A 21085-nucleotide genomic window follows, 5' to 3' on the forward strand; every position below is an offset into this window, starting at 1 on the left:
GAGTCCTTGCGCAGTTCCCATTTCTGTTGCGGTGCTCTGATGTCAGAGGAGCTGAGCCTGCAGTAATGTACAGCCCGGTTAGCAGCGGGGGCCCATTAGAGTACTGTAAAGTGTTTGGCCAGTGTGCCATGTGAATCTGATAGCTGCGTCAACAAAAAGTATGGCGGACCTCCACTGCTCAAGATCGCTAAATGCTCAGGATTGGGGAAGTCCCTTGGTGTCCGAAGGACAAATGCAGGCAGTGTCGCCCCTTAAATAACATTCCTGTGTCCTCTAGGCTGAAAAATAGCCAACCTCACTTCGGAGCTCTAGAAACCTGCGACCATCTGTGGTGCCGGCTAGCTCCACCCCCATAAAAGTTTAAATTTGACTAGACTATCCCTTTAAAGCTACACCAGTATGATTGACATGCCCTGCTTCCATGTGATTGGTTGCACAACAGAAGGGGGTGGCATTACAAGAGCAGATAAATATGGGGAAGTAAGTTGTGTCCACTTGATGCAATCTGGGGTGGAAAGGCTCTTTACATGCAAACCTGGTCCTTCTAAAGAATTATATATTTGACCCAAAGTCGCAGAGTGACGAAAAAAATTCTTAAATTGTTTCAATTTTGATTTGTATGTCCCTTTAAAGGGGCAGTATACACCAATTTTCATTTAACTGCATGTAATAGACACTACTATAAAAAATAATATGCACAGATACTGATATAAACATCCAGCATAAAAGCGTTTAAAAAAAAAACAAAAACAAAAACTTACTTTTAAACTCCCAGTTTAGCTCTGTTGAAAAGGCAGCTGGAACACCCACTGCAAGTGGGAAATAGCAGACCCCCTTCCTCTGCATTAGGTATACATCAGTGTTCTCCTAAAACTTTGGGGCTTGGTTAGGAGTATTTAAAAATAAGCAAAAAGACACTTTTCTTAAAAAAAAAAAGCTGTATGGAGGGGAGGAGTCAGCCGGGCAATGCGATCGGTCACATGGAATATCAGCTCCGGTACTGAACCACTATGAACAATAGCTTTACACTACTATATTGCTTATGATGCTACCCAGTAGCTTTGTGAAGTTTGAGACAACACCCTGTAACCTCCGAAAAGACCTCCAAAAGCCTACAATAACAGCCATAACTGAGATATTTGGGTCGTGCAGAAATCAAACGCAGCCATTTTTTTCAGACACAAGTCTTTCTTTCTACTCGGCAAACCTAGAGCCAGAGTAAAAAACAAATAGACTGTGAATCAACGGGATGGCAACTGCTATCCATTCTGTGCTGACTGAAGTGCAACGTCTGCTGCATTCACATTATGTACAGTTGTGTACGCAGCTGGAAGCGTTGTCTTGGAATGATACAAAGCTACAACTCTATCTAATACTGCATCGGATAACCCAGCGGAGGATTTAAACCCTGTAAGTAACCTGCCACATAATGCTGATTTAATCCCATACGAGGGGGGAACAGTTAACCCAGAGGACAGAGCCAACAATATATCACATAAAACCCCAAAAGATGTGGCTATCAGCGGAGCTCATAGTGTAGCAACATCTAGCAGAGCCGTACAAAAGCAGGCCACATGTTGCTTGGGAACGACAGAGAGAGGCAGCGGTTCAGGGTTTATCTCTGGGGAACTGTTGCAATGCTCTCAGACTTCTGAGACTCACATGATGACACGGCTTTAAAAGGGACAGTCTACACCAGAATTTTTATTGTTTAAAAAAAGACATATAATCCCTTTATTACCCATTCCCTAGTGTATATAAATACACTTTTTACCTATGTGATTATCTTGTATCTAAGCATCTGCAAACTGCCCCCTTATTTCAGTTCTTTTGACAGACATCCATTTTAGCCAATCAGAGCTGGCTCACTGGAACCCCACATGCATGAGCACAGTTTTATCTATATGACACAAATGAACTAACACCCTCTAGTGGTGAAAATCTGTCAAAATGCCCTGAGAGAAGAGGTGGCCTTCAATGGCTTAGAAAGTAGCATATGAACCTCCTAGGTTTAGCTTTCAACAAAGAATACCAAGAGAACAAAGCAAACTTGGTCTTAAAAGTAAATTGGAAAATTGTTTAAAATTAAATTCTCTATCTGAATCATGAAAGTTTATTTTGGACTAGACTTTCCCTTTAAGGCTAATGCCTGAGAAACTACCAAGGATATGCTTATCCGACAAGTGGATACCGCGGGTTGTTTTCTTAACTGACCATATTGTACAGGACAAGGAACATTTATCCACCATATATGTCACTAAAATAGGCACTGGATGAACTTCTTCAGATATCGGGTTTATGGGTAGCCACTCATTTAACCGCCTATGGACTTTCTCTAAAAGTTCTGTTGTCTAGGATTTTCTTTCCTCTTCTATTGTTTATGAGTTTCACTCCGCCTAAAAATTGCTAACTGTTATGATAAACATAAAACTATATATGGAGAGAAGAATTGTGGAGATTGTGTTTTTTATATATTACTTCTCTATATACTTTGACTATTATCTGTAATGAGCATAGGATATTGGATAGGGTTACAGATATAACTCATACTAAATGGTCCTGTAGCCATTTACTTATTTAACCTTACCTCCATGGCACGCCTTACTAGTTAGTGATGCTCTCCTCTCTAAGGCCTAGATTTAGAGTTGGGCGGTAGCCGTCAAAACCAGCGTTAGAGGCTCCTAACGCTGGTTTTTACCGCCCGCTGGTATTTGGAGTCAGTCAGGAAAGGGTCTAACGCTCACTTCGCAGCCGCGACTTTTCCATACCGCAGATCCCCCTACGCCATTTGCGTATCCTATCTTTTCAATGGGATCTTCCTAATGCCGGTATTTAGAGTCTTGGCTGAAGTGAGCGTTAGAAATCTAACGACAAAACTCCAGCCGCAGAAAAAAGTCAGGAGTTAAGAGCTTTCTGGGCTAACGCCGGTTTATAAAGCTCTTAACTACTGTGCTCTAAAGTACACTAACACCCATAAACTACCTATGTACCCCTAAACCGAGGTCCCCCCACATCGCCGCCACTCTATTAAAAAATTTTAACCCCTAATCTGCCGACCGCACACCGCTGCCACCTACGTTATCCCTATGAACCCCTAATGTGCTGCCCCTAACACCGCCAACCCCTATATTATATTTATTAACCCCTAATATGCCGCCCCCAACGTCACCGCTACCTACCTACACTTATTAACCCCTAATCTGCCGACCGGACAGCACCGCTACTATAATAAATGTATTAACCCCTAATCCGCCTCACTCCCGCCTCAATAACCCTATAATAAATAGTATTAACCCCTAATCTGCTCTCCCTAACATCGCCGACACCTAACTTCAAGTATTAACCCCTAATCTGCCGACCGGAGCTCATCGCTACTCTAATAAATTTTTTAACCCCTAAAGCTAATTCTAACCCTAACCCTAACACCCCCCTAAGTTAAATATAATTTTATTCTAACAAAATAAATTAACTCTTATTAAATAAATTATTCATATTTAAAGCTAAATACTTACCTGTAAAATAAACCCTAATATAGCTACAATATAAATAATAATTATATTGTAGCTATTTTAGGATTAATATTTATTTTACAGGCAACTTTGTAATTATTTAAACCAGGTACAATAGCTATTAAATAGTTAATAACTATTTAATAGTTACCTAGTTAAAATAATTACAAAATTACCTGTAAAATAAATCCTAACCTAAGTTACAATTAAACCTAACACTACACTATCAATAAATTAATTAAATACAATACCTACAAATAAATACAATTAAATAAACTAACTAAAGTACAAAAAATAAAAAAGAACTAAGTTACAAAAAATAAAATATTTACAAACATTAGAAAAATATTACAACAATTTTAAACTAATTACACCTACTCTAAGCCCCCTAATAAAATAACAAAGCCCCCAAAATAAAAAAAATGCCCTACCCTATTCTAAAATTAAAATAGAAAAGCTCTTTTACCTTACCAGCCCTGAAAAGGGCCCTTTGCGGGGCATGCCCCAAAGAATTCAGCTCTTTTGCCTGTAAAAAAAACAAACATACAATACCCCCCCCCCCAACATTACAACCCACCACCCACATACCCCTAATCTAACCCAAACCCCCCTTAAATAAACCTAACACTAAGCCCCTGAAGATCTCCCTACCTTGTCTTCACCACACCGGGTCCCGATCTATCCAGAAGAGCCTCCGAAATCTTCATCCAAGCCCAAGCGGGGGCTGAAGAGTGACGTCCATCCTCCGGCTGAAGTCTGGATCCAAGCGGCAGCTGAAGAAATCCATCATCGGGCTGAAGTCTTGATCCAAGCGGGCGCTGAAGAAGTCCATCATCGGGATGAAGTCTTCTATGAATCTTCTTTCTTCCGGAGCCATCATCTTCCAGCCGACGCGGATCCATCCTCTTCTACCGACGCCTACTCGCCGAATGACGGTTCCTTTAAATGACGTCATCCCAGATGGCGTCCGTCGAATTCCGATTGGCTGATAGGATTCTATCAGCCAATCGGAATTAAGGTAGGAAAATTCTGATTGGCTGATGGAATCAGCCAATCAGATTCAAGTTCAATCCGATTGGCTGATCCGATCAGCCAATCAGATTGAGCTCGCATTCTATTGGTTGATAGGAACAGCCAATAGAATGCGAGCTCAATCTGATTGGCTGATCCGATCAGCCAATCTGATTGAACTTGAATCTGATTGGCTGATTCCATCAGCCAATCAGAATTTTCCTACCTTAATTCCGATTGGCTGATAGGATTCTATCAGCCAATCGGAATTCGACGGGACGCCATCTTGGATGACGACATTTAAAGGAACCGTCATTCGGCGAGTAGGCGTCGGTAGAAGAGGATGGATCCGCGTCGGCTGGAAGATGATGGCTCCGGAAGAAAGAAGATTGAAGATGCCGCTTCATAGAAGACTTCATCCCGATGATGGACTTCTTCAGCGCCCGCTTGGATCAAGACTTCAGCCGGAGGATGGACGTCACTCTTCAGCCCCCGCTTGGGCTTTGATGAAGATTTCGGAGGCTCTTCTGGACAGATCGGGACCCGGTGTGGTGAAGACAAGGTGGGGAGATCTTCAGGGGCTTAGTGTTAGGTTTATTTAAGGGGGTTTGGGTTAGATTAGGGGTATGTGGGTGGTGGGTTGTAATGTTGGGGGGGGGAAATTGTATGTTTTTTTTTTACAGGCAAAAGAGCTGAATTCTTTGGGGCATGCCCCGCAAAGGGCCCTTTTCAGGGCTGGTAAGGTAAAAGAGCTTTTCTATTTTAATTTTAGAATAGGGTAGGGCATTTTTTTTTATTTTGGGGGGCTTTGTTATTTTATTAGGGGGCTTAGAGTAGGTGTAATTAGTTTAAAATTGTTGTAATATTTTTCTAATGTTTGTAAATATTTTTTTTATTTTTTGTAACTTAGTTCTTTTTTATTTTTTGTACTTTAGTTAGTTTATTTCATTGTATTTATTTGTAGGTATTTAATTAATTTATTGATAGTATAGTGTTAGGTTTAATTGTAACTTAGGTTAGGATTTATTTTACAGGTAATTTTGTAATTATTTTAACTAGGTAACTATTAAATAGTTATTAACTATTTAATAGCTATTGTACCTGGTTTAAATAATTACAAAGTTGCCTGTAAAATAAATATTAATCCTAAAATAGCTACAATATAATTATTATTTATATTGTAGCTATATTAGGGTTTATTTTACAGGTAAGTATTTAGATTTAAATAGGAATAATTTATTTAATAAGAGTTAATTTATTTCGTTAGAATAAAATTATATTTAATTTAGGGGGGTGTTAGGGTTAGGGTTAGAATTAGCTTTAGGGGTTTAAAAATGTATTAGGAGTAGCGGTGAGCTCCGGTCGGCATATTAGGGGTTAATACTTGAAGTTAGGTGTCGGCGATGTTAGGGAGAGCAGATTAGGGGTTAATACTATTTATTAGAGGGTTATTGAAGCGGAGTGAGGCGGATTAGGGGTTAATACATTTATTATAGTAGCGGTGCAGTCCGGTCGGCAGATTAGGGGTTAATAAGTGTAGGTAGGTAGCGGCGACATTGGGGGCGGCATATTAGGGGTTAATAAATATAATATAGGGGTCGGCGGTGTTAGGGGCAGCAGATTAGGGGTACATAGGGATAACGTAGGTTGCGGAGGTGTACGGAGCGGCAGATTAGGGGTTAATAATAATATGCAGGGGTCAGCGATTGCGGGGGTGGCAGATTAGGGGTTAATAAGTGTAAGGTTAGGGGTGTTTAGACTCGGGGGGTTCATGTTAGGGTGTTAGGTGCAGACTTAGGAAGTGTTTCCCCATAGGAAACAATGTAGCTGTGTTAGGAGCTGAACTCTGCTTTTTTGCAGGTGTTAGGTTTTTTTTCAGCTCAAACAGCCCCATTGTTTCCTATGGGGAAATCGTGCACAAGCACGTTTTTGAAGCTGGCCGCGTCCGTAAGCACCGTTGGAATTTAGAGTTGCAGTGGCGGTAAATATGCTCTACGCTCTCTTTTTGGAGCCTAACGCAGCCCTTCTGTGAACTCTAAATACCAGCGGTATTTAAAAGGTGCGGGAGAAAAAAAGCCAGCGTAGCTAACGCACCCCTTTGGCCGCAGAACTCTAAATCTAGCCGTAAATTAGTATTAGTAAGATTACAAAGAACATATTCTATGACTACTTTGTTTGTCTCTTTATATCTTTATTATCATCTTAACAAAATTATAGCCATCTAGGAGGTGTATAAATATATATTTTATTTTATTTATCTGTCCTGTAGAGTCCAATATAATAATATAATAATAATATCCTGGCTTCAATTAAAGTGGTTGCAGTTACATTACTAATTGACATGCAAATAAGGACACTGTATTTCTGCTCTAAGCCTGTTATTCAGCTTTTAATATGCTCCTACCGCCACCTACTAATATACTCTGGCATTCTTAATTCTGCTCAGAGTATTATTTTGCGGTTTCTCTTGCAAATACCACAATTACAATCTCAATTTAAACTTGATAACCTACTGTGTTATATAATCCATAATGAAATAGATCTGCTTATAGATATGTTCCTCAGTTATAATTATAATATGGCTAATGGTGTATTTGCTCTTTTTTTCTATCGTATTACATAATTAAAATATGAGATGAGGAAAGAAAGAACGCTGAGTCTCTTAGTATATCCACAGGTTTATTGGGATACAGGCTTCAATGGACAAAAGGTAAGCTCCTGACGCGTTTCACGCATGCATACATGCGCTTCAGAGAATTAAAATAGTTTAATAAGAGACCAGAATGTAGTATAATTCAGCAAAGGTTTTTATCATGAGTGATGCATACTTTATATTTCAGTAGCAGGTTCCTTATTGCACTCCTACATGCCTGACTGCCATTGGGTATATTATTATATTCTCATAACACCTGCTTCGCTACCTTCCAGCTATTAACCCCTTATAACTATTGTTTCCCTTTTTTTCCCCCTCATTTTCTTGCCTCCCCATATTTTACCAACAGTAGATCTAGTACACAATGTCTCAAAAGAGAAAGGCCTAGGATAATTGTGCACCCAGAGTTTAACCCCTTATTGATCAGGCTCTTAGCCCTCTATATAGCAAGGTGTACAATTAAAACCTAGGTCTCTGAGGAACATTATAATATAACATGACTGTATCTATATAATATTTAAATACTCTATTATAAACTTTTTAAATATTCTATTATAACTTTACTAAGGTCCAAGAGTGACTGTTGTGTTTTTGCATATACACCTTGTGGTGACATTTTATCACTGGAATATTCACCTAAGCTGTTATTAAAATCCCTTCCCCCAGGTACACCTTTCTCTCTGAACTAAAGACACTCCCAATAGCCTAAAAAAACTACTATGCTGTGAGAGACACACTATTCAGAGTCTGTTCCCCAGATTATATCAATATTTTCCTAACCACTGAATGTATATATATATATATATATATATATATATATATATATATATATATATATATATATATATATATATATATATATATATATACTGTATATATATATATATATATATATATATATATATATATATATATATATATATATATATAATTTTATTATTATAGTTCTAATGGCTATCTGTTAAAATGTCTGGAAAAAACTATATTTCACAGGAAATCTATGATTATTTTAACAATTACATTCATAAGTACAATGGTCCATTCCTTATCCCAGAAGCTAAGAACCAAAAATGTGAAAAAGTGTTTTAGAGATTCTAACACAGGTAGTTTCTATTAAAAAGTTTAATAATAATAATAATATAAAATGTATGATAGCGCAGGCAGTGATTTCAACAATAAGGGGACTAACAAACATTATTGATTAAAATAAAGACCTTAAGGGGGGCGTGTCTGGAAGGCGGCCATGTACAGCAGCAAATTCATCTAGCTCCTTGAGTACATCTACAATAAGACTAAATAACTCTTCTCAAATCTGGCATTTCATCTTGAGATTTATCGACATCTCACAGGAGAAGATAAGGAGTCGAATGATACCTTAATTCATATGTTTTCTTCATTTAGGTTCTAGCAATCAGAACCTGGAAGGTAGGCCGCTAATTTGTCACGCACATTCAATACCCCCCTCGAATCTTTTCTATTCTCGAGTAGAGCAGTATTAATCTGCTACAGTTAACTTTACTATCCAGAAAGCTACATAAAGCTGATAATATGGAGGACTCATATACTATATTACAAGCTAAATTGAAAGCCCTAGACTGTCTAATCGATTACAGATTTTCGGACCTGAGGGATATGTGCCACGCAGCAAGTATGTCAGGCTCACATTCCAAAGTGCAAGGAAATATGCCGAGTGCGGCTATTCTAGGACCAGTCGAGTCTACTGAACCACAGCTGGGACCCTCCCCATATATTGTGCCGCACAACTCTGGCTCCATGTCTCAACTGAAGGGTCTCATACCTGAAGAGCGGTCCACCATTTGCTCATGGTTGCCCTCGGCTCCCCCGGGAGGGGATGCGGCCGGTCCCCGCGGGGGTGATGAGGGTTCCGTGTCAATTAGGAGCTGTATACTTACACAAAGCACCGGGCGCTCAGAAGGGCTGACGACTTTGGCCAGTATCGCGCAGTGGAGCATCTGCTTAGAGTTACTACTTAGTGGGCAGGTGATGTCCGGGCCGGGCATATCTTGTACCGGTATCTTTGTGGATGGCTATATAACACCACGGTCTGGGTCCTACTTACCATTCCGATGTTGCAATAGAGTTGGCGTGGGGTAGTTATGGACGCTCTGCAGTGACTATTATGCTTCCTAGTGTTAGCAATGAACCCATGATCTAGTGTGAGTTTTGGACATTCTAGCAAGGGATGTACAATTAGTCTTGAAGTACCTTCTCATTTCAATTGTAACTATGCTGTTGTTGTCTCCTTTTTTTTTATTATTATTTTCTCTTATGTATGCTTTTCTCTTTTACATACCCTTAGGTTTAAAGCCAGCCTTTTGCAAGGGATAAGTAATACCAGTTAAGGGGCTAAGTTTATTAGCAATTTTACATTTAGATTTAAGATGGTCTGTTGTGTGGGTACATTTGGATGGAATTATTATCCCCAATTAAGTAACAGCCACCGTCCTTGGAGATAAATCTCATGCTTCTCTGGTGTGGCCAGTATACAGTGCAGTATGATTAGGGCCCCCATCAGACTATGCATTTACTCATATACTCATGCTATTTTTTTATTATTATGCATAATTGTATGTATGGGGACAGCAGCTTATATGTGAGGAGCACTGTTTAATATAATAAGTGTGGTTGCCTTTGGAGAGGTATACTGCTGTTTAAGATTTAGCCAAACATGCATTCATATATATAACTCAGCTAACGGGACTAAACCATTTTTGTTAACCACGTGTGGCGACTACTTCGCCTCTTTGATAGAAATCCCGTGTATTGAGAGACCTCTCAGATAATTGGTCTCTCTCACAGTGTTCCCCCAAGCATACTAGGTACGCATTCTCCTATACAAATAGGGATATAGTCATATACTCCACTATGAAAGGAATAGTCGAGATATTTCAATATTAACAAGGTTTGTCTTTAATGGTCCCCTTACTTAATCAAACACATCTTCTATCGTACCAAGAGCCTCTCAGTTGCTACATAAAGTAAGATAGCGCACCATTACAATAATAGAATTGAGATCCCTGTTTATGACCCCTCCTCTATGATAATCTCAAGTATTGTAGCTTATAGATTAGACTGGCGGTGTTAATCCGCCATAGATATTGTGTTGACATGAGTTGTTCCTATACTTATATTTATAAGTGAAATTGAGGTTGGTTTACTAGGGCATCCAGCTACAGGAGACAGAGAGAAGTGAGGATGGCCCATTGATAGTCATGGATTAACATTCACTGACATCATCTATAATTCTGTCCATCTGGTAGGAGCAACTCTTAATGATTTCCTTTATTCTGCAAAATCTCAGATAACATATACATCTCTATTTTATTCAGTATATCACTCTATAGGATGTATAGGCTGTTCAGGATTTTTATCTTATATAAAATTTACTTTGTGTTTATATAGGAAACAAAAAGTTAAAAGAGGTAATGCTGGATTATGTCTATTTTACCTTATGTCTGCATACATTGTTCTGTATCCTCAATTTAATCTGATTATGTCTGGAGAGTTACATGCATGATGTTTTCATTGAGATTTCACTACCCTTATTATATGTTGATATTTCATTATCATTCAGATAAACTACGCTTTGTATGCAAGTTTCATCAGAAACAAATACGAAATGTATAATATGTTCTTATGTTATATGCCTTGTATTGCCTCAATAAAAAAATTATGATTAAAAAAAAAAATAAAGACCTTAAATTAAAGTTAGATAACGCACAGACTGTCAGGGTTTTTTCCCTGTTTTGTTTGCCATGTGCTGCTGGCAACCATTTTACTCACCTCTCTTCCTGACTATGGTGCATTGTGGGGGATGATGCTCATTTCCTGCACTTCCTTTTATGGCCAGACTGGTGTGCATCATCCGTGTGAGACAGGATGCAGTCTCAGAATTGTGATGTCATCACTTATTATTTAAAGGGCCTCTGTTCAGTATGCTTTGCCTTGTCTCAGACCTGTTTGTAAGAGTTCCTGTGTATTACCTGGCTGCCTGACGTCCTTCCTGGTTCCTGATCCCTGGCTTGTTCCTGACTCTGCTGTTTTCCTTGTTCCTGATTCTGGCTCGTCTGACTATTCGCTTTGGCTCCTGACTCGGCTCGTCTGACTACCAGCTCTGGTTTTGACTCCTGGCTTGTTATTTGACTTGTGGACTTTTTATTATTTTTTGCTATTAATAAAGGTGTGATTATTTTTGCACTTCTCATCTCAGTCTAATTCCTGGCACCCTGACACAGACTGACAGACAAAGATTGTATTAAGCTTTCTGCTTTAACTAACACCATACAGATCAGTAAATTACGTCAAATAAAATTAAAAGAACACAGCAGAAATGAATACTCAAACAAAATTACTGAGTTACAAATGAAAATAAAACAAGAAGAAAAAATAATTAGTGATATTTCTGGGAACAATGCAGATAGTGATCACTTACTGCCACAAAGGAAAGAGCCAAAACAAGTAATAAAACAAGATAAAATGCAAATGGGCCCCACTAAAAATCCAAGTTCTGTTCCAATTACCCCTGTCATAATATATGAGCATTTTAACACCCCAAAAGTTCCCACAGGTTTTTCAAATCAGACTAGGCCAATGACTGTAGCAGATAAAGGCATTTTTCAGAAATGGTGGGGCACAATCCCTACAAACAGCTTTAATAACTTTTCACTCTGAATTCACAAGGGACCTGAAAAAGCCATAAAATTAGGTATGAGCATGCAGGAATGGACAGAATCGCTTCAAAATGCCATGGGCTCCTATGCTAACAGGTTATAAGGATTCACCTCAAGCATATCTGATCAGGCTGGGAGAATAGTTAAAACCTTTTTCAATTTTACTAGTCTAGAAAAAGAGATTAGTGAAATTACCATGAGACCTCTAGATGGGCCATTTGAAGTAGCAAAAAGAGTTTTATTCTGGTGTGTGCTGCGCCAGCCACAGACCCAAATGGTCTGGGGGTCACCAGCTCACATACAGAGGGTACTTGAAGCTCTCCCCAGAAAATGTCAGGAGTTTGTAAAGCTGTATGATCTAAACTCCACAAACTTAGATATGGTGCTCACTAGAGCTGAGTAGTGGTGGAATTATCACCCATACACCATTAAGGCAATTTCTGCAGTGAAGCAGTCAATGGAGAACAATCTGAATATTCACAGGCAGGAATAAGAGAGGGGTAACAGGAGACATGTTTGGGGGTATCAGAATAGTAGAGCATCAAATACAGGAAACTGGAGAGACAGGAATTTAAATGGCGACATTAACAGAGGAGAAAACAAGTGTAAAAATTGGAGGTTGAGGCCAAATGAGATAAGCACTAAGGCCAACTTAAGTTATTGGGAACTCAAACAAAAAAAACAAGAGAATGAGAGATGAAATTGGGTTTCTAAAGAAACAGCTGACAGAGTTGGAGGGCTCAAATTAAATCATTCATTCATTTTTGTTTATAAGCATATTTGTTTGTATCGTGTAATGTGTACTTTAGTTTTAAGTTCAATTAATAATTTTAAGTGTTTTTTCATTAAGTTTAGAATGCATAGTTAATTGATGCATTTTCTTTCTAACAAAAAAAAAACAAAAACAAATAACAGATACCTCCATTGTGATTAGTTTTGGGAGGCCACGTGAAATAAAATTTCTATGTAAACTGTCTAAAGTCTTATCTTGTAGGATGAAAACCAATGAAGATACAAGGCTTCTCACCTTTCCTTCCAGATTTTTCTCAATAACACATATTATAGATTGTTGTTTTTCAGGTGTCATCAGGACTGATCTAACCAAGAATCTATGATGGTGGCGTTGGACAAATTAAATAAGTATAACATGTATCACAATGGAGATGTAAAATTGGGCATTAGGCCAAAATTATATATAGCATAAAGGAGTAAATAATAGTATAGGACAAGCAACATAAGTTTAAGTAAGAGGGCGAGTGGGATGATGCAATGATAGAGGTACATCCCAACTTGAAGTTAATAACTGTGAATGTGGTTTCTACTGCAGATGTAGTGTTGTAGTGTGAAGTAAATATATGCCTGGTTTTAATCTCTTTTCATTCATTTGAGGGTCTTGGAAAAAAACAAAGTGGATCAAAGAGAGAGATTTGGTAAAGCAAAAGCAAGGACCAGATGCCAAAAGATGACAACAAAGAACTTCAGTGAACCATTATAACTTGTTTTACAGGCACAATTCACACTTTATTAATAAAGATTTTACTACACACATACCCATCTAGTGTACCCACACTCACACACTCATACATGAACTTTTAATCTTTCCCAATTTTAAGACCATTGTATAAATGTTGCTAATGGGGTTTAGCATATGATTTTCTGTTTCTATGTATAATTTTAAATGATTTTTTTAATGAATTGTATAAAGTTAGACTAGGAATTGACAGTCCTAGGAAAGTACAGAATAGCTCATATCGCCGAGGGAATGATATTCCGAAGGGATGGTGGGAGAATTTTCCCTGTAAGGTTTTTGCTGCTACTGTGTTCTTCTGTACTAGTGGGTATAACTAGAAAATGGGGCAACATAGGAGAAGAAAACGTGAGGGAATGTGGTGACATTTTATCTCTGGAATATTCACCTAGCTGTTATTAAAATCCCTTCCCCCAGGTACACCTTTCTCTCTGAACTAAAGACACTCCCAATAGCCTTTGACAAGCCACTCCCTATTGAATTGGGGTATAAAGAACTGGAACACCCTCTATCTCTCTCTCATTTTCTTCTTATCTTGTGCATGCTGAAAGATGGCTGATGGTGGACACACTGAAGAATGCGGCTAAGTATATTCCTATGATTATTTTAGTAGTGTTGGACAAACTGGGGTTATTGTAGTAAAGTTGCTCTGTATTAAATATGTGGACTGTTTTGCTGTAAAATAGATGTCTGTAAATATTTCTCTTATTATTAACATATATTGATTCCAAATAAACTGTTTGGAAACAATTGAGACCCTCTCATAGAGTTTATTTCACAACTTTCTTGTATTGGTTTAGTGGTTAACTAAAAATTAGAAATATATTTTAATTTAATTAATAACCACACATCTTATTTAAATATTCTACTATAAATGTTCTAAGGTCCAAGAGTGATTGTTGTTTTACATTAGAACCCTCCCCTTAAGGTATATAAGAATATAGGGGCCCAAAAGTGACTCCTCTAATGTTTGGGAGACTTTAAATTGTTTATTATTTAACAACGAGGCTTTGTCTATAGACACTCACCACTATAGCAGACAAATATGTTTACTATTGATACTTCAGATGTTTTATATTATATGTACAGATAACAAGCATTCTAGATCAGAGTCCTATATTTAATGCTGGTAGTATATGCTTTATTGTATGTTGAAAAGCAGAGTCTGTCATGTTCACATATATTTCAAAGCAATATTTTAAAGGGACACTAAACCCCAAATTTTGCTTTTACGATTCAGATAGAGAATACAATTTTTAACAACATTCCAATTTACTTTTATTATCCAATTTGCTTCATTCTTTAGATATCCTTTGCTGAAGAAGAAAAATCAATGCACATGGGTGAGCCAATCACACGAGGTATCTATGTGCAACCACCAATCAGCAACTACTGAGCCTATCTAGATATGCTTTTCAGAAAAGGATATCAAGAGAATGAAGCAAATGAGATAATAGAATTAGAAAGTTGTTTAAAATTGCATACTCTTTCTAAATCATGAAAGAAAAAAAATTGTGTTGTATGTCCCTTTAAGCTATATTTTGTATCCTTTGTTAAGCCTGTAGTCAGCTCCACTGCTTTCTTGAGAGACACTGTATACTTTATAAACCTGCTGTGAATGAACATGTGATTTATGTTGTAATCCCTGAATGCCTCAATAAAAGACTATATATAAAAACCCCTGTATGGGCTATATAAATGGATCATCTACAAAACATTTATGCAAAGAAAAATCTAGTGTATAATGTCCCTTTAACTGCATTGCAGCAATGATACCTTAAAGGGATATGAAATCTAAAATTGCTCAATTCAGATAGAGCATGCAATTTTATACAACTTTCTAATTTACTTCTATTATAATTTGTTGTTTTGTTCTCTTGGTATCTTTTGTTAAAAAGCAGGGACGTATGTTTAGGAGCCGAACCATTTTTGGAGCTCTATATGGCAGCAGTTTTGCAAGAAAGTTATCTATTTGCAAGAGCACTATATGGCAGCACTATTTCCTGCCATATAGTGCTCCTGATGCTACCTAGGTATCTCTTCAGCACAGATCATCATGGGAACAAAGCAAATTTGATCATAGAAGTAAATTTGAAACCTTTTTTTTTTTTTAAAATGGTCTGTTCTGTCTAATTCAATCTAGAAAATTGTTGGGTTTCATATCCCTTTAAAGGGACACTAAACCTAAAAAATTTCTTTCATGATTCAGATAGAGAATACACATTTAAACAACAATCCAATGTACTTCTATTATTTATTTTGCTTATTGATTTTTTTAGATATTCTTAGTTGAAGAAAAAGCATTGCACATGGGTGAGCCAATCACATGAGGCTTCTAAGTGCAGCTACCAATCAGCAGCTACTGAGCCTATCTAGATAGGCTTTTCAGCAAAGAATATCAAGAGATTAAAACAAATTAGATAATAGAAGTAAATTAGAAAGTTGTTTACAATCGCATGCTTTTTCTATATCATGAAATAAAAAAATGGGTTTCATATCCCTTTAAATATGACTCTAATGCTGACATTAAACAGGTAACCTATTACATATATGAACTATGCTGGTCCTCATATTACTAAAGTGAAGTCCTGCAATGTTATATATATATATATATATATATATATATATACAGCCAGTCACACAACTAGAACAAATGTTATACAGATCATGTAAATAAATATCCTGATGAGTACCAGCAAAATTAAAAGGGACAGTACAGTCAAAATTAAATACTTTCTAATGTACTTCTATTGTCTAATTTGCGTTATCCTTTGTTGAAAAGCATACCTAAGTAGTCTCAGGAGCAGCAATGCACTAGTGAGAGGCTGCACATATATGCCTCTTGTCGTTGGCTCGCTCAATGTGTTCACCTAGCTCCCAGTAGTGCATTACAGCTCCTTCAAAGAAATGATACAAAGAGAACGAAGCAAATTTGATAAGAGAAATAAATTGGAACATTGTCTGAAACATGATGCTTTATCTGAATCATGAATGGAAAATAAAAAGTTTTACATCCCTTTAAATACATTAGTTTTGTCAGAGGATAAAGATAGATTTATATGTTTCTATGTGAATCTAATACCTGAATACAGTGAGAATAACCTGTTATATTCACCTATGAATCAGACTGACTCCCCTGCACACTCTGGGCTATATAACAATGTGGTTTCATGGAGCAAATTAAAACAAATGTTAAGAACCATTCCCTGCCCTGTGATGCCTGATCAGCAGAGACATTGCACTGTCAAGGTAGATATTATTTACTAAACAAGTTATAGTAGCTAAGTAGTTTCAATGTAATGTATCATCAGCAAACTGCTAACATAAAACAAAGAGAAAAGAACTGAATCAGCAAATGCCCAGGTGATCTGTGTTATTGCTGCATGTAACAAGTGTACAAATGTAGCAGCTTACTCTGCATGATGAGCAAAGGAATATATTGTAGCACTCACCTGTCTGTATTGTACAAAGACCCCTGAATATCTGCCTTAGCTCATAGCTCTGTATATCTGACTGCAGTAAAGCATGCTCATGCAGGAAATACTAGAGTAACTGCAAAACTACAAGCCCCAGGAAACTTATAGGGCTTTATGGTCATGTGTTACACAGCAGCCAATCAGTAATGAAAAGTGGAAGCTTTGATTTGAATGTGCTTTATTTATACAGAACACTGCAGTGATACAAAACATATCATTGTTTAGAAGGTTCACTGCCCAAGTGAATTAAAAAAAGGGGATTTAACATGAAACCCAGTGAAAAGTGCTTAACTCCTTCAGTGCTAAGTCAGTTCATAATCTTGTGTTAAAACGTTTGTACGAATTGCATTTCAACAAAAAATTCTGTTGTTTTTTTTTCCAGAAAAGGTGTTCACACAATGCTATAGCTTGTTTTTAATCATTTTTGAAAAATAAATGTAATAATTTATTACATTACATTTATTTAAAAAAATTATATATATATATATATATATATATTATAATATTTTCACATTTAGCATCACTTCACCTTTCCAAATTTCTGGAATTTATGTCTAAATGTAGCCACCAATCAGCAAGCGCTACCCATGTGCTGAACCAAAAATGGTCTGGCTCCGAAGCTTATATTCTTGCTTTTTCAAACAAACGCCTAGATTTAGAGTTTTATCGGTAAAGACCAGCGGTGCTAACACTGCTTTTTTTCCAGCGCACCCTTAAGACAACTCTGGTATTTAGAGTTGTCTGAGTGGCATGCGTTAGGCTCAGAAAAGGGAGCGTGGAGCATAATTTACCTTCCCTTCAACCCTCAATACCAGCATTGCTTACGGTAGCGGTAAGCTGGAAAAACGTGCTCGTGCACGATATCCCCATAGGATACAATGGGGCTGAGCTGGCTGGAAAAAAATCTAACACCTGCAAAAAAGCAGCGTTCAGCTCCTAACGCAGCCCCATTGTTTCCTATGGGGAAACACTCTCTATGCCTACACCTAACACCCTAACATGAACCCCGAGTCTAAACACCCCTAACCTTATACTTATTAACCCCTAATCTGCCGCCCCCGCTATTGCTGACACCTGCATTATATTATTAACCCCTAATCTGCCGCTCTGGACACTGCCGCAACCTACATTATCCCTATGAACCCCTAATCTGCTGCCCCTAACATCGCCGACACCTATATTATATTTATTACCCCCTAATCTGCCCCCCCACGTCGCCGCTACCTTACCTACACTTATTGACCCCTAATCTGCCGACCGGACCTCGCCGCCACTATAATAAATGTATTAACCCCTAAACCGCCGCACTCCCGCCTCGCAAACACTATAATACATTTTATTAACCCATAATCTGCCCTCCCTAACATCGCCGCCACCTACCTACAATTATTAACCCCTAATCTGCCGCCCGCAACGTCGCCACTACTATAATAAAGTTATTAACCCCTAAACCGAAGTCTAACCCTAACCCTAACACCCCACTAAGTTACATATAATTTTAATTAAACTAAATAATATTCCTATAATTAAATAAATTATTCCTATTTAAAACTAAATACTTACCTAGAAAATAAACCCTAATATAGCTACAATATAACTAATAATTACATTGTAGCTATTTTAGGATTTATATTTATTTTACCGGCAACTTTATATTTATTTTAACTAGGTACAATAGCTATTAAATAGTTAATAACTATTTAATAGCTACCTAGTTAAAATAAGTCCAAAATTACTGTAAAAACCTAAGTTACAAATACACCTAACACTACACTATCATTAAATTAATTAAATAAATTAACTACAATTAGCTAAACTAAAATACAATTAAATAAACTAATCTATAATACAAAAACAAACAAACACTAAATTACAAAAAATAAAAAAAAATAAAAAAATGCCCTACCCTATTCTAAATTACAAAAGTAATAATTTTTAAATAGGAATAATTTATTTAATTATAGGAATATTATTTCGTTTAATTAAAATTATATGTAACTTTATTATAGTTGCGCGATGTTGCGGGCGGCAGATTAGGGGTTAATAATTGTAGGTAGGTGGCGGCGATGTTAGGGAGGGCAGATTATGGGTTAATAAAATTTATTATAGTGTTTGCGAGGCAGGAGTGCGGCGGTTTAGGGGCTAATACATTTATTATAGTGGTGGTGACGGTCCGGTCGGCAGATTATGGGTTAATAAGTGTAGGTAAGGTAGCGGCGACATTGGGGGGGCAGATTAGGGGGTACTTACAGGGCTGTGTACTTTTTAACAATATCATATGTTCACATTTTCAAAGTGAACATTTTATAAGTGAGGCAATAATTTTTTAAGAATTATACAAGAATTACACTCAATACTCTCCACACTGCTGGTTACTAACTATCAAACTGCCTACTGACATCTGCTAAGGAATGCTGAGTAAACCTACTGTCTCTTCTGCTTTCAGGTACGTGAATTAAGGCCCTGCACTGAAATCTTGCTATTCCCTGCTTTTCTGTCACTTTACACCAAGTCTCTCTTTTTGGTACGTGAATTAAGGCCCTGCACTGAAATCTTGCTATTCCCTGCTTTTCTGTCACTTTACACCAAGTCTCTCTTTTTGGTACGTGAATTAAGGCCCTGCACTGAAATCTTGCTATTCCCTGCTTTTCTGTCACTTTACACCAAGTCTCTCTTTTTGGTACGTGAATAAAGGCCCTGCACTGAAATCTTGCTATTCCATGCTTTTCTGTCCCTTTACACCAAGTCTCTCTTTTTGGTACGTGAATTAAGGCCCTGCACTGAAATCTTGCTATTCCCTGCTTTTCTGTCCCTTTACACCAAGTCTCTCTTTTTGGTACGTGAATTAAGGCCCTGCACTGAAATCTTGCTATTCCCTATATATATATATATATATATATATATATATATATATATATATATATATATATATATATATATATATATATATATATATATATATATATATATATATATATATATATATATATATATATCGAGCAATTGAATTTAGGCTGTTAAAATTAAGTCCTGCATTTTTTGTAATGATTTTTCCCAATGTCTCAATTCTAATGTCTAGTTAATTGCCATGTGATGCTCACTCCTTATAAATACTTGCTATAACTCTAAAATGTATAGTTTTCTTATGTCACAGTTTTAACCCCCTCCAAATTTTATTGTCTGTTTACTTAACTCATCTCACCCTGACCAGACATTCCAATTGGCCTTACCAACTGTCTTTGATTAGCAATTAAGTAAATTTAGTGGACTCAGCTGACTGGCCTACCTGTATATATTTCAGACTAGTTAGGGGATGTGCACTGCTTACAGGGCTGTGTACTTTTTAACAATAGCATATGTTCACATTTTCAAAGTGAACATTTTATAAGTGAGGCAATAATTTTTAAGAATTATACAAGAATTAAGTGAACATTTTATAAGTGAGGCAATAATTTTTTTAAGAATTATACAAGAATTGAACAAGGATGGGGCAAGGGGCAAGACACAAGGCAAGTACTCTTGTAATACTATGTTTTATGTATCTCATTGTATCCTTTTGCAAGTGCTGCTGTAACACTGTGTCTTATGTGTTTATTTGGTTCCCACTTTCAGAATAATGCTCAATATCTTCATATTCCTTTTTGCTACCTCTTGTCTCTATAACAAACTACATTACTCACTTACTCCTTCTCCCTCTCCACCTGCACTGTTCATTAGCCCATCTCTCTTATACTCACCTTACTTTTGTACTCATGAACTCTACCTATTCCTAAATACTCTCTCTCCCCCCTGCACTTCAGCCAAACAACAGTCTCATTACTGCAAATCTGCTTCTCATCTCATGTCACTCTCCCTCTTGCTCATACTAGCTGCTGGCGACATCTCCCCTAATCCTGGTCCCTCACAACCTCCTAGCCTTTCACATCCTTGTGTGCCTTTCAATAGACTTCATAAACTAAACTCTGGTAACCTTAATCGCATTCCTCTTACATCTAAAAACCCCTCCCCCTTCACTTGTGCACTCTGGAACTCTCGCTCTGTTTGCAACAAGCTCACTTCTATCCATGATCTCTTTATCTCCCACTCTCTTAACCTTCTGGCTCTTACAGAAACCTGGCTCTCTGCTTCAGACACAGCATCCACTGCTGCACTGTCACATGGGGGTCTCCATTTCAGCCACACTCCTAGGTCTGGCAATAGACAAGGAGGTGGTGTCG

General features: G+C 37.3%; 1 protein-coding gene across 2 annotated transcripts in view; it reads right to left on the reverse strand.

The window, feature by feature from the left end:
- The window catches only part of LOC128659247 (zinc finger protein 184-like), a 54443-nt gene extending 37527 nt beyond the window's left edge, over nt 1–16916 (reverse strand). For both annotated transcript variants that reach the window (XR_008402316.1, XM_053712924.1), the window contains exon 1: nt 16845–16916. The gene's annotated coding sequence lies outside the window, so the exon portion shown is untranslated. The remainder of the gene's footprint in view (nt 1–16844) is intronic.
- Between the last annotated feature and the right edge of the window lie 4169 nt (nt 16917–21085).

This window comes from Bombina bombina, chromosome 5, assembly GCF_027579735.1.
Source record: "Bombina bombina isolate aBomBom1 chromosome 5, aBomBom1.pri, whole genome shotgun sequence".
NCBI lineage: Eukaryota > Metazoa > Chordata > Amphibia > Anura > Bombinatoridae > Bombina > Bombina bombina.